Source organism: Ornithorhynchus anatinus, chromosome 1 (genome assembly GCF_004115215.2).
Source record: "Ornithorhynchus anatinus isolate Pmale09 chromosome 1, mOrnAna1.pri.v4, whole genome shotgun sequence".
Taxonomy (NCBI): Eukaryota; Metazoa; Chordata; class Mammalia; order Monotremata; family Ornithorhynchidae; genus Ornithorhynchus; species Ornithorhynchus anatinus.
The window spans coordinates 121,246,546-121,261,917 of NC_041728.1; the positions used below are offsets into that span (position 1 = coordinate 121,246,546).

At 43.0% G+C, this 15,372-nt stretch overlaps 1 protein-coding gene and 3 non-coding genes across 6 annotated transcripts in view; 3 read left to right on the forward strand and 1 right to left on the reverse strand.

Moving 5' to 3' along the window:
- ST6GAL1 (ST6 beta-galactoside alpha-2,6-sialyltransferase 1) overlaps positions 1–15,372 on the reverse strand; it is a 215,678-nt gene that overhangs the window by 149,924 nt on the left and 50,382 nt on the right. Inside the window, exon 1 of one of the 3 annotated variants that reach the window (XM_029059057.2) lies at positions 4,093–4,178. The exons of the other annotated variants lie outside the window; for them this stretch is intronic. The gene's annotated coding sequence lies outside the window, so the exon portion shown is untranslated. Of the gene's footprint in view, positions 1–4,092; positions 4,179–15,372 lie in introns of those variants that run through there. 3 annotated transcript variants of the gene reach the window in all.
- Positions 1,551–1,688, forward strand: LOC114815513. The gene has a single exon (XR_003763299.1). It is a non-coding gene; the product is annotated as a small nucleolar RNA SNORA7 (small nucleolar RNA).
- LOC114815588 lies at positions 2,351–2,488 on the forward strand. Its single transcript, XR_003763387.1, has one exon. It is a non-coding gene; the product is annotated as a small nucleolar RNA SNORA7 (small nucleolar RNA).
- Positions 3,151–3,288, forward strand: LOC114816302. Its single transcript, XR_003764071.1, has one exon. It is a non-coding gene; the product is annotated as a small nucleolar RNA SNORA7 (small nucleolar RNA).

Sequence of the window (15,372 nt, forward strand, 5' to 3'; positions counted from 1 at the left end):
CAGTGCACTGCATACAGTAAACACTCAATAAATATGATTTGATTGAGAGGGTGTTACATATTCAACAGGTCAAACAAGGCTTCTTAAAAAATAGATCAAAGATAATTGTCTAGTTAATTTTAAAATGGCATGTACTTTAAGTTCCAAAATGAGGTCTCTGTTAGAACCAATTCCCAAATTTCCACCAGGGTTCTCCTTTCACTCCTGACCTACCACAAGTCCATTTCTCCTTTTAGCTGAAGATCCTTGAGCCATTACAGTTCTAAACTAACTGAGGCGCAATTAATCCTTACAAGAAAGTAAACAACTTGATTCTTTCCTGGTTTGGGAAGCAGGAAGACCATCTGAAGTTGAGGAAGAGACACCTGTGCCACAAGGGGGATGTTCCCTTCCTTCCACATTTCTCCCAACACCTCCCAGAACTACACCTTTTCATTCACTCAATCATATTTATTGAGCACTTACTGTATACAAAGCACTGTACTAAGCACTTGGCAGAGTACAATATAATAATAAACAGGCACATTCCCTGCCCACAACAAGCACACAGTCAAGGGGAAGGCCAGGTATTGATATACATAAATAATTACAGATACTTTATATATATAAATATATATATACACACATCTATGCAAAGAGACATGGTGTAGAGCCCAACCCTAGGATATGAGCCATTGTTCAACACATCCAAGATCCTGCTGTCAGTCTTTTATGACCTGAGGTAGGGGTTCCGCCACTGTCTGCTGTGACCTTGGGCAAGCTACTTAACTTCTCAGTGCCTCAGTTATCTCATCTGTAAAATGAGAATAAAGACTGTGAGCCTCATGTGGGACAACCCAATTACCTTGTATCTATCCCAGTGCTTAGATCAGTGCCTGGCACATAGTAAGCGCTTAACAAATACCATCATCAACATTATCATTATAGTATATTTTTGATACCTCTTCAAGTGCACCTGAGGGTGTATGAAGAAAATGGTTGTTCAGATTACTCCACAAGTGATTCTCCCCTTTGGATAGGATTACGGGTCCGGAGGGAGGTTGCTTCCATTCTGTACCTCCCTCAGGCTCACTACAGCACCTAGGAACCCCCAGATAGGGTCAATGGGGCTCAAAAGTAAATTGAAGTTAACTCTTTAGGTCATACTATTGTAAGGATTTGTTCACATAAATATTACCCAAAGCTATGGAACTGAAATGATTAATAAGTCTTTCAGCACGTCATTCCTCTAGATGGTATTTATTCATTCATTTATTCAATCATATTTATTGAGCATATACTGTATGCAAAGCACTATACTACATGCCTGGGATAATGCAATATAATATTCATGCATTCATTCATTCAATAGTATTTATTGAGCGCTCACTATGTGCAGAGCACTGTACTAAACGCTTGGAATGTACAATATGGCAACAGAGACAATCCCTGCCCAATGACAGGCTCACACATCTGCCAACAATGAGCTCAGGGTCAAGACAGGGAGACAGACATTGATATAAACAAATAGATTAAGTAGATAAATTACAGATATATACAGATATCTACCCGCCCGCCCAGGGTTGTACCTGGAGAGTTTCCAGTACCCTACCAGTCTCAGCTACAGGAGGGAGAGTCAAGCAGAGGCCTGTCCATTCCATTCCCAGCTTGGGCAGTGGCTAGCGAGTGGAAGGTAATCTGCCAAAAGTCAAAACTCACACATGCTGGGCAGCAGTGACATCAGGGAAAGTAGAGGGTGGAGATTCAGGTTGACTGCACGGAAGGAGGCAATGGTAAACCACTTCCGTACTTTTACCAACAAAACTCTATGGATACACTACTAGAATGATTGCAGATGGAGAGCAGGGCGTTCTGGGAGGAATGTGTCCGTGGTGTCACTATGGGTCAGAATTGACTCTACGGCATAAAACAAGACAGAGTCTGTTGCCAAATTGTACTTTTCAAGAGCTTAGTACTGGGCTCTACACACAGTAAGTGCTCAATAAATACGACTGAATGAATGAATAAATACATGTGCTGGGAGAATGAATGACAGAGCAACTAAGAGTGGCACAGAAGAGAGCGGGAGAAGAGGTCAGGGAGCGTTTACTGTGTGCAGAGCACTGCCCTAAGTGCTTTGGGGTGTATAATGCAACAGAGTTGGTAGATATGTCCTCTGACCTCAAGAAGCTTACAGTCTAGAGACTCTCCTCCCGCCTCCTCCACCTGTCAGAAAGAACACAAGGAAGTCCCTACCCCAAATAATCCCGAAACCCATTGCCACAAGCTCAGGGTCAAGACAGGGAGACAGACATTGATATAAACAAATAGATTAAGTAGATAAATTACAGATATATACAGATATCTATCCGCCCGCCCAGGGTTGCACCTGGAGAGTTTCCAGTACCCTACCAGTCTCGGCTACGGGAGGGAGAGTCAAGCAGAGGCCTGTCCATTCCATTCCCAGCTTGGGCAGTGGCTAGCGAGTGGAAGGTAATCTGCCAAAAGTCAAAACTCACACATGCTGGGCAGCAGTGACATCAGGGAAAGTAGAGGGTGGAGATTCAGGTTGACTGCACGGAAGGAGGCAATGGTAAACCACTTCCGTACTTTTACCAACAAAACTCTATGGATACACTACTAGAATGATTGCAGATGGAGAGCAGGGCGTTCTGGGAGGAATGTGTCCGTGGTGTCACTATGGGTCAGAATTGACTCTACGGCATAAAACAAGACAGAGTCTGTTGCCAAATTGTACTTTTCAAGAGCTTAGTACTGGGCTCTACACACAGTAAGTGCTCAATAAATACGACTGAATGAATGAATAAATACATGTGCTGGGAGAATGAATGACAGAGCAACTAAGAGTGGCACAGAAGAGAGCGGGAGAAGAGGTCAGGGAGCGTTTACTGTGTGCAGAGCACTGCCCTAAGTGCTTTGGGGTGTATAATGCAACAGAGTTGGTAGATATGTCCTCTGACCTCAAGAAGCTTACAGTCTAGAGACTCTCCTCCCGCCTCCTCCACCTGTCAGAAAGAACACAAGGAAGTCCCTACCCCAAATAATCCCGAAACCCATTGCCACAAGCTCAGGGTCAAGACAGGGAGACAGACATTGATATAAACAAATAGATTAAGTAGATAAATTACAGATATATACAGATATCTATCCGCCCGCCCAGGGTTGCACCTGGAGAGTTTCCAGTACCCTACCAGTCTCGGCTACGGGAGGGAGAGTCAAGCAGAGGCCTGTCCATTCCATTCCCAGCTTGGGCAGTGGCTAGCAAGTGGAAGGTAATCTGCCAAAAGTCAAAACTCACACATGCTGGGCAGCAGTGACATTAGGGAAAGTAGAGGGCGGAGATTCAAGTTGACTGCACGGAAGGAGGCAATGGTAAACCACTTCCGTACTTTTACCAACAAAACTCTATGGATACACTACTAGAATGATTGCAGATGGAGAGCAGGGCGTTCTGGGAGGAATGTGTCCGTGGTGTCACTATGGGTCAGAATTGACTCTACAGCATAAAACAAGACAGAGTCTGTTGCCAAACTGTACTTTTCAAGAGCTTAGTACTGGGCTCTACACACAGTAAGTACTCAATAAATACGACTGAATGAATGAATAAATACATGTACTGGGAGAATGAATGACAGAGCAACTAAGAGTGGCACAGAAGAGAGCGGGAGAAGAGGACAGGGAGCGTTTACTGTGTGCAGAGCACTGGCCTAAGTGCTTTGGGGAGTATAATGCAACAGAGTTGGTAGATACGTCCTCTGACCTCAAGAAGCTTACAGTCTAGAGACTCTCCTCCTGCCTCCTCCACCTGTCAGAAAGAACACAAGGAAATCCCCACCCCAAATAATCCCGAAACCCATTGCCAGTTACATGGGTAAAGTGGAGTTGGATGAAGAGGGCGGGCACTTATTTCTTAACTCCTTCACTTCCATATGAAAGTGAAAGACGTGGCCTAATGAACCTTTTCTGCAGGGCCCCTCCACCCCCACTCAGAGATACAGCTAATGTGGACTGTGTGTGAGTGTGGGAGGGAGGAGGTGTCAAGCGGATGAACAAAAGTCATCTGGGTAGGCGGGAGGAAAGGAAGGTACCCACCCAGCCAGAAGATATATCAACAGCCAGGCAGGCGCCTTCCTTTTCCTCTTCCTGGACGGACCCACACCACGATCGCTGACCTGCAAGCTCACCCTCGTCGGCTTGGTCTTGGGAGACGAAATGAAAGCAGAGGAAAGAGAGGGAGGAGAATCAAGGGAGCCCTAGGCTGAAGCAACAAATAGGTACATTTACATTTGGATTTGCCTGGCTGCATTTAAGACTGCTATCAATTATCCCCAGGCTTATTCTTAAAATCACGAGTTTAACCCAGTCCTGCAAGAATATTTTTTTTTAAAAAGTTGCTACCATATATTACATATCTGGGTGGTTATAACCAGGTCATTATTTCTCCTTTAAGATCCATACATTTTAATGCTTTTGTCACAAATTTCATGTGCCTAGCTTCTTGTGCCTAGCAGCCATTTCATTTATATTCCATCTTGATCTTCCTGCTTACACTTTTGTTATGAAAAGATTAGCTCTGTCACTTCCTCCACAAAAGCCTAGCTTCTATACCAAAACCATTTCAGCATTCACACTAATTTTCTCAATCCACACCATTAGTCAGCCAGTCAACCACATTTATTGAGTGCTTACTGTGTGCAGAGCACTGTACTAACCGCTTGGAAGAGTACAATATAGCAGATTCAGTCCCTGCCTACCATGAGTTTACAGTCTAGATAGAGGACCATTATCATCAGAACACTGGGTTGGCGCTCAATTGATCAATCAGAGGCATTGATTAAGCACTTACAATGCTCTGCACACTGGACTAAGCAATTGGAGAGTACAATAGGGTTCGTAGACATGTTCCCTGCACTCAACAAGCTTACAATTTAGCAAGAGGAGAGACAAACATTTAAAGAAAAAACAGGTAGGGGACACAACCAACTATAAATATATGTCCATGAGTGTTTATGGGGTTGGGAGGAGTGGAGTGAGTACTTAAGTTCATAGGAGCTATGGGCTCAAATTCACAGGTGCCACAGGAGGAAGAGAAAATAGGATGGGGAGATGAAGGATTAATCAGGAAGGCTTCCTAGTGGAGATGTGATTTTAGTAAGGCTTTGAAGAGAGGGAGAGCAGTGGCTTGCCAAATGTTAAGGGGCAGGGGCAGAGGGGAGGAGAAGGGCGTGAGCAAGAGGTGGATGATGAGAGAGATTTGAGTGAGGCACAATGAGTAGAGTGATAGAGTGAAAGATGTAGGCTAGTTGTAATGGGTGGGAGTGAGAGGATAAGTAGAGGGGACAATCCCATAGCCGAGATTGGTAGGGGCCTGGAAACTCTCCAGGTGAGCCCCTGAAAGAGGTCATACTCAGTAGTGCTTAATAAAGTACTTCTGTTACTAGTCTCTGGGCTACCACCACCTCTCAGTTGACTCTAGGTTCTAACAACACCATTTCATTCATTCATTCAATTGTATTTATTGAGCGCTTACTATGTGCAGAGGACTGTACTAAGCGCTTGGAATGTACAATTCAGCAACAGATAGAGACAATCCCTGCCCAAACAATGGGCTCACAGTCTAAATGGGGGAAACAGAAAACAAAACAGAACAAAACAAAACAAATAGTCTGACATCAATATCATCAAGATAAACAGAATCATAGATATATAAACACCATTAACAAAATAAAGTAATAAATAATATATACAAATATGCACAAGTGCTGTGGGGAAGGGAAGGGGGAAGAGCAGAGGGTGGGAGAAGGAGGAATGGGGAGAGGAGGAGGAGCAGAGGGAAAGAGAGGGCTCAGTCTGGGAAGGCCTCCTGGAGGAGGTGAGCTCTCAATGATGCTTTCATCCCACAGCCTGAGAGCCATGGAAAGCAAGGGGTAGTGCACAGGCCTGGGAGGCAGTAAACCCGGGTTCTAATGCCAGCTCTGCCAGTTGCCTACTGTGTGATATTGGATAAGTGACAATTTCTCTGTGCCTCAGTTTCTTCATCTGTAAAATGGGGATTATCTGTTTTCCCTACTACTTCTACTAATAATAATAATAATAATTAGAGAAGTAGCATGGCATAATGGATAGAGCATGAGGCTGGGAATCAGAAGATTTGGAGTTCTAATCCCGGCTCCATCACTTGTCTGTTGTGTGACCTTGGGCATGTCACTTTACTTCTCAGGGCCTCAGTTACCTCATCTGTAAAATGGGGATTGCGACTGTGAGCCCTACGTAGGACACAGACTGTGTTCAATCTGATTTGCCTGTCCAACCTGATTTGCTTTTATCTACCTCAGCTCTTAGTTCAGTGCCTTGCACATAATAAGCACTTAAATATCATCATTATTATTATTATTATGGTACTTGTTAAGCACTATGTTCCATGCACTGGGGTGGAGACAAGTTAATCAGGTTGGACACAATCCCTGTCCCACATGGGGCTCACACTCTTATTCCCAACTTTACAGATGAGAGAACTGCGGCCCAGAGAAGCGAAGGTCCAAAGTAGAACAAGTGGTGGAGTTAGGATTAGAACCCAGGACCTTCTGACTCACAGGTCTGTGCTCTATTGATTAAACCACACTGCTCCTCCCAATCTAAACTAATTTGCTTCTTCCTCCTACTTAGACTGTGAATCTCATGTGGAACAGGGATTGTGTCCGACTTAATTAACTTTTATCTAACCCAGGGTTTAGAACAATGTCTGACACACAGTAAGCACTGTACAAATATCATAATGATAACAACAACCTGAATGAATCACAGTGAAGGTAGACTAAGCGGATAGAGAATTTCCACCCAAACAGTTGGTACATTTATATACCACAAAACGAGATGGAAGCACTCAATTCTAAGAATAGTTACATTTTTTAAGTGTTAGCATTGCCTAGCTGCTGAACAAACTGCCAAGTCAAGCAGATTCAAGGTAGAAATAAATATTCAAATTTGGGCAAGAGTTTATCCCATAGAATATCTAGAGCCTTACCATACCAGACTATGCACAAATAATTTTGAAGGGTTGTAACAGAGTTAAAAGACAAAATTGCTACCAAAAGGATAAAAAAAATCCAGTGTTTCTAGCCTGAATGAGAGATTATAATCAAATATTTTGGATACCTTCCATCACAGAAATTACTGTATAACTTATGTCCACACACGGTATCAGAAAGAAAACAAACACTGTGATTGTTTTCAGTTGGAGAGGGAAGATAAGTATCAAAGGACTTTTGTAGAAAATATTCCAAAATTTGACTGTGGACCAACTTTTCAACATGACACGACAGAAGACTCTGATAAAACTTTTAGAATGGATAGAAACTATCACAGAGCAACAGTTTATATATATAAAATTATAAAAACCTATACCAATATCCAATATATCCCGTAAATCAACTAGCTACAACTCCAGCTGCAAAATGGTGCTGAACAGATGGATCAATTTATGTCCCACTGCTGAATAATGAAATTGTGGCTAGTGCACTGCCTTCTACCCTGAGGCCCTCAATAAATGTTAATTCCAACTGGGATAAGTATACTAAACAGTGCCATTCAGAATCCTGCTTCTCTTAACAAATCACTCATTCTTTCCCCACAGAGTAAAGTGGTGAATTTGATCAATCCAGACAGCCACAGTGGAGAGCTGGAGTGGAAGGAGATTTGATGATTACTTTGGTAAATTTAATCAATAAAAACACCTAAAACAGATATTTTGGGGGGCAGCCAGAATCATCTGGTTTGGCCATCCACATTCATCAAATTAAACACATAATGATCAAATTTCCAATTTGCTTCAAACTCTGTATTTACAACCTAAATGTGGAGGGTACAGGATAGAACAAATTCCCATTGCTCTCCTGGGAGTTGGCCTTTTTGACCTCAGGCTGGGAAAATTATCACCATCAACAGAACTGGAGATGATTTAAGGAGAAGAGAAGATGAGGGAGGGGACATTCGTAGGAAAATGCCAGTCTGAAGCATCATGGCAGAATACCAAAGTAGGAGTCAGAACTTTTAAATGGAAAAATGTTTCCCTTTGGCTAATTTTCCTTGTCCCTATTTAGACAAGTAGAAGGCCCTAAAATCCTAAGGAAGAGATGGAGCCCATGGAACAATTAATCGTATTTATTGAGTCCTTTAATATGTTCAAAGCACTAAACTAAGGAGAGTACATTACAACAGAATTAACAGAAATGTTCCCTATCCGTAACAAGCTTACAGTCTAGACGGGGAGAGAGACATTAAGGACACAACCCTTGGCAGGGAAAAGCCTGCCAAAGTCTTCCAAAATAAGTAACGGGTATTATGTGGAAGGCTTATTTTGGAAGACTTTGACATTTCAACAGTTATCAGGTTTTACTTTGTGCTTTCAAGTTGTCCATGACAACTTTCTCTCCATCTGTTGTAAACAGATTAGGTCTGTATAGTTTGCTCTATGCCATGCTAGACATTAGGTAGGTTGTCAGTTAATACTTGTTGATGGCAAAGTGGAAATAAAAACAATAATGGCACAATAGTAGTATTTGTTTAGCACTTACTATGTGCCAAGCAATTTCCCAAAATGCTGAGGTAAGATACAAGGTAATCACAATTGACACAGTCCCAGTCCCACAAGAGGCTCACAGTCTAAGAGAGAGATCAGGTAGTGAACCATTTTATATATGAAGTACCTGAGGCACAAAGAAGTTAAGTGACCAGCCCAAGGTCACACATCAGTTAAGAGGTAGCAGTGTGGCTTAGCGGATGCAGCACGGTCCCGGGAGCCAGTAGGATCTGAGTTTTAATCCAGGCTCCACCACTTGTCTGATGTTTGACCTTGAGCAAGTCACTTAATTTATCTGTGCTTCAGTTACCTCATCTGTAAAATGGGGATTAAGGCTGTGAGCCCCATGTGGGACAGGAACGATGCCCAACCCAGTTTGCTTGTATCCACCCCAGTAGTGCATTGTCTGTCACATTGTAAGCACCTAACATACCACACTAATAATAATAATTATTATTATTAGCAGTTTCTGTCCCTATGCCATCTATGTATGGATGTTCTAGATATCAAGGTCAACATGTCCAAAACTGAATTTCTCATCTTCCCTCCCAAATTCTCCCCTCCATTTAACTTTTCCATCACAATTAACAACACATTCGTCCCCATCTCTCAAGCCAGCAAGGAACCTTGGAGTTTTCCTCAATTTCTCCTACTCTTTCAACCAAAAATGTTGTCAATTGTTTCTCCACAATATCTCCAAAATCTACTCTTCCTTTCTACCCACTGTCATCACCTTAGTCCAGGCACTAGTCATATCCTGAATAAATTATCGAGTCTCTTTCCTCACAGACCTCAGAATCCAGACTCCCTTCACAATTCACACTTCACTCTACTGTCTGAATCATTTTCCTAAAATGTTGTTCCACTTAGGTCTCTCCATTCCTCAAAAACCTCCCGTGACTTCCCATCCACATTTACATCCAGCAGAAATCCCTCACCATCAGCTTTAAGGGACTCAATTTGGGTTTCCTCCCTACTTATCCTTGCCCCTGTCTCATTACAATCAAGCCCACAGGTTCACTCCTACAATGCCAACCTACTCATTGTGCCTTATACTTGTCCCACCTACCATCAAATTTATACTTGCATCTTCCCTCCTGCCTCAAACTCCCTCTGCCTTCACATCCAGGAGATCACCACTCTTCAATACCATAATTATTATTATTGTTATTTTCCATTGCTTCTGTCTACCCGTATGTTTATCCATGACATTTTATTGCTATTAGGTATGGTACTTGGTAAGTGCTTACTATATGCCAGGCACTCTAAGTGCTGGGGTGGATACAAACAAATCAGTTTGGACACAGTCCCTGTCCCTCACAGGGCTCACAGTTTCAATCTCCATTTTACAGGTGAGGGAAGTGAGTCCCAGAGAAGTTAAGCGACTTGCCCATGGTCACACAGCAGGCAAGTGGCAGAGCCGGGATAAGAACCCCTGTTTTCTGACTCCCAGGCCTGAACTTTAGGCCATTCTACTTCTTGACTGCAAGCTACTTGAGTGCAGGGATCCTATCTACTTGGTCTACCATGCTCTCTCACATGCTTAAGTTCAGTCTCTGAACAAAGTAGGTGCTCAATAAATACTATCAATTGATCTTTGCGAGCTTGTTGAATTACCTTGGGAACACTGGTCTAACAAAGAAGGAATGTGACCTGTGCCAAGTAAATAAAGTAAATACCATTGAATGAATAAAGTACCTTGGTTCATCCTAAGGCTTTTAGATTTAAGTCATGTAGAACCTTATTTTTACATCATTTCAAAGTGCCGAGTTATGTATTTTAAGCAGGGTGAAATTTGCTATATTTTAAAAAATAAAATAAACATTGTGTGATCCTGGAACCTAAAGTCTAACCTGTGCTTAATTTGCACTCTGACCTGTAGTCATAGTGGGAATCCCAATTACCCTAAGAGAAGCCCAATTGTCAGTCATTATAGTAAAAATACCATGCTGTCTTTGATAATCCTTCCCTCCTCACTAGAGAAGGTGCAATTTTATCAAAGCCCCCCTCCTCAAAAAATTGAAGATAGTAAGGCCCCTGTGAGCTCAATCAATGGTATTTATTGAGGGTTTATTGTGTGGAGAGCATTGTAGTAAACACCTAGGATGCACAGTACAACCAATTGCGTATACAATCCCTGCACACAAGGAGCTTGCAGTCTACAGTGGGGCTAGATATCCAGTGCTTAGTACAGTCCTAGCACATAGTAAATGCTTAACAAATACCATTAAAAAAAACCCCAAAACTAATAGGGATTGGGGAAATAGTGGAGCATTAGCACATAATAAAAGCTAAACAAATGCCACAGTTATTATTAGTAGTAGCTAATACTGTACTGCTTGAGATCAGCCAATCAATGGTATTTTTTTTGAAAGCTTACTGTGTGCAGAGCACTTTACTAAGCTCGTGAAAGAGCAAAGCACAACAGAATTAGTTCCCTGCTGACAAGGAGTTTACAGTCTAGAGGAAGGTCTCAGATGTCTCAAGTTGGGGGTCATTCAGAAATTTAAATGAAAAGACCTGAAATAAAGTGTGCCAAGAAGAAAATAAGTTCATTCATCAGCCAGTAAGAATTTTACTGAAATGGACACTGAAAATGCATGTCAGGCTGATGAATAGTTTGTGAGACTTACAGTTTGTCTATACTGGAGGGTCAGTTTAATGGATCTGAGAATCTATCCACAATAAATGGCCCTCCTGCTGCTGGTGAGTTAGTACCTCCCCAAGCTAGATTTCCTTTACATTGATGCTCACCTTTCACCTCCTGCTTTTCCTGTGCTTAAAATGGAGATGTGGCTGGAAACAAATACCAAGGACAAAATTACTTTAGGCTATATGCCTTTGCTGCTAGTTAATGAAGGGGACTTGTAAATGGTGTAGTGGATAGAGTACAGGCCTGGGAGTCAGAAGGTCATGGGTTCCAATCCCGGCTCCACCACTTGTCTGTGTGATCTTGGGCAAGTCATTTCACTTCTCTATGCCTCAGTTACCTCATTTGAAAAATGGGGATTGAGACTCTGAGCCCCATGTGGGACAGGGACTGTGTCCAACCCAAATTGCTTGTATCTACCCCAATGCTTAGTACAATGTCTGGCACATAGTAAGCACTTAACAAATACCACAATTATTATTATTGGTGTTTAGCAGTGATGCAGAATGCCTCATCATCTTTGTTCAACAATGAAGATTGTCTCCTTTTTTTTATGGTTTTTGATAAGTGCCTTCTATGTGTCATGCACTATACTAAGCACTGGAGAAGATTCAAGCTAATCAAGTTGGACAGAGTCTATGTACCACATGGAGCTCACATTCTTAATCCCCATTTTAGATGAGATGACTTGCCCAAGGTCACTCCGCAGACAAGAAGTGATGGAACAATGATTTGAAGCCAGGACTGCTGACTCTCAGGCCTGTTCTTTACAATTTGGCTACCCTGCATCCCCTAACTTTTATGATTAGCATTTTCTTTAAAACCACCCAGTGTAAACTGCAACAGGCCATCTTTTAAATTTAATGAAAGTGTGCTATTTTGACTACTTAAAATCAACACTCACTTTGTACTGGCATCTTGTCAGGCTGGTAGGGTGATTCTCTCTCCCTTCCCGTCTCTTTTCCCCATAATTCAGAGCTCTAATAACTGGGCTGTAGCTCATTCACTACCTGAGGTGGGTGAATGATCAAGTATTGTAAAAGCAGAGCTGACTAGCCCTGAGAGGAGGTTGGAGCATGCCTAGGAACAGCAACTGCTAAAGTCAATTCCAGAGTCAGATAAATGGGCACAGGTGAATCTAGGACAAATAGAGGAAGGGAAGTTGCTTGCCATCACCTGATGGCTTCACCCCTCTACTCAGTGAGAAGATGGGCTGATTTTAACCCAAATGCCTTTAATATTTGCGACTGGGGCCAACTTTGGAACACTGGACTTTGATCATCTAGGACTGATTAATCAACAGCATTTATTGACAAGATCTGTAAGCAGCCTAATGTCTAATGAACAGATGGGCTTAAATTAGCTGGTTTGCTCAACAGACCTTAGGGGGAGGGTGGATGGTTCGAGGAGAGATTTGCCTTAACTGACTTTACCTGTCACACTATCATTAATGCTGATTTACACCAAAAATGTGCTTCAAAAATCCCAGCCTAAATCATCCTATGGTGATGCAACAGATTATCACTACAAAGAGGCAAAGACTCTGTACACTTCCTCTCAGACTCTTTGCAACAGTTGAAAGCAGCTGTGTTCCTTCTCTTGAGAATGATAGTAATAATAATTGTGGTAGGTGTTAAGTTCTTACTATGTGTCAAAGACTGTACTAACCACTGGGGTAGATACAAGATAATCACACCCCTCATGAGACTCAGTCAAAACAGGAGGGAGACCAGGGACTGGATCCCATTTTGGAGAAGAAGAAACTGAGACAGAGAAGTTAAGTGACTTGCTCAAGGTCACACAGCAGATGTGTGTCAGAGTCAGGATTAGAATCCAGGTCCTCTGTGCCTCCCAGGCCCATATTCTATCCACTAGCCCATTTTGCTTCTTCAGCTATATTTCAGCTCTCCCCTGCACCTCCTCAGTCCTTCCCCCTCCCAGTCCCCTCTTCAACTCTCCCATCCTTCCCAGCAGCATCTCCAGAAGAAATCTCCTGCATCCTCTAAAATGCCACCCCCTCCATATGTGCACATCGGACCCTATTCCTTCTCACCTTATAAAAACTTTCACCCCCTTCCTTCTTCTCTCCCTAATGGCCATCTTCAACCAATCACTCTCCAATGGCTTCTTCCCCATTGCCTTCAAATATGCCCATTTCTCCCCCATCTGAAGAAAACCCTCCCTTGACCCCTTGGCTCCCTCCAGCTATCGCCCCATTTCCTTCCTATCATTCCTCTCCAAACTCCTTGAACGAGTCTGCTGTCTTAAATTTGTCTCCTCCAATTCTCTCCTCTCTCAAAAACCGCCTTCCCAGAGGTCACCAATGATCTCCTTCTTGCCAAATTCAATGGCTCCTACTCCATCCTAATCCTCCTCAACCTCTCAGCTGCCTTTGACACTGTGGACCAACCCCTTCTGCTGAAAACATTATTCAACCTTGACTTCACTGACTCTGTCCTCTCCTGGTTCTCCTTTTATCTCTCTGGCCATTCTTTCTCAGTCTCTTTGGCGGGCTCCTCCTCTCCCTCTCATCTCCTAACTGTAGGGACCCCTTAATGTTCAGTTCTAGGTCCCTTTCTATTCATCTATACTCATTCCCTTGGAGAACTTCTTTACTCTCATGGCTTCAACTACCATCTTTATGCTTATGTTACACAAATCTACATCTTTTCCCCTGATCTCTCTCCCTCTCTCCAGACTCGCATCTCCTCCCGCCTTCAAGACATCTCTACTTGGATATCCTCAAGTCATCTCAAGCTTAACATGTTTAAACAGAGCTCCTTATCTTCCCACCTAAACCCTCTCCTCTCCCAGACTTTCCTGTCACTGTAATGGCACCACTATCCTTCCCATCTCACAAGCTCGTAAGCTTGGTGTTATCCTTGACTCCTCTCTCTTATTCAACCCACATATTCAATCCATCACAAAATCCTGTCAGTCCCACATTCACAACATCGCTAAAATGCACCCCTTCCTCTCCATTCAAACTACTATGAGAAGTAATATGTATGTATGTATGAGTATGAGAAGCAGCGTGGCTCAGTGGAAAGAGCCCGGGCTTGGGAGTCAGAGGTCATGGGTTCGTATCCCAACTCTGCCGCTTGTCAGCTGTGTGACTGTGGGCAAGTCACTTCACTTCTCTGTGCCTCAGTTCCCTCATCTGGAAAATGGGGATGAAGACTGTGAGCCTCACATGGGACAACCTGATTACCCTGTATCTACCCCAGTGCTTAGAACAGTGCTCTGCACATAGTAAGCACTTAACAAATACCAACATTATTACTACCACATTAATACAATCACTCATCCTATCCTGCCTAGATCACCTCCTTTGCTGACCTCCCATCCCCATTCCAGTCCATACTTCACTCTGCTGCCCGGATCATCTTTCTAGAGAAACATTCAGGACATATGACCCCCCTCCTCACAAATCTCCAGTGGTGGCCAATCCACTTCCACTTGCGTATCAAACAAAAACTCCTCATCATTGGCTTTAAAGCACTCCATAGCCTGGACCCCTTTTACCTCACCTCACTTTTCTCTTTCTACAACCTTGCCCACATACTTTGCTCCTCTGGTGCTAACCTTCTCACTGTGTCTCATTCTTGCCTGTCTCACAGCTGACCCCTGTCCCACATCCTGCTTCTGGCCTGGAATGCCATCCCTTCTCAAATTTGACAACTATTCTCTTACCCTTCAAAGTCTTACTGAGGCACATCTCCTCCAAGAGGCTTTCCCAGACTAAGCTCCACTTTTCCTCATCTCCCATTCCCTTCTGCATTGCCCTGACTTGCTCCCTTTGCTCTTCTCCCCACCCCCACCCCCTCATCCCCACGGCACTTATGTATATATCTATAATTTTATTTATTTGTATTGATGTCTGCTCATTTGTATTGATGTCTGTCTCCCCAACTCTAGACTGTGAGTTCACTGTGGGCAGGGACTGTCACTCTTTATTGTTGTACTGTACTTTTCCAAGCACTTAATAGAGTGCTCTGGACCCAGTAAACACTTAATAAATACGATTGAATGAATGAATGGTGATGTGGCTCCATTTTGAACACTGGAGTAGGTGGTCCAACAGGAAACTACTAGACATTCCATCAGTTGCTAAATTTTTCCAGAGTGCAATGCCAATATTTAC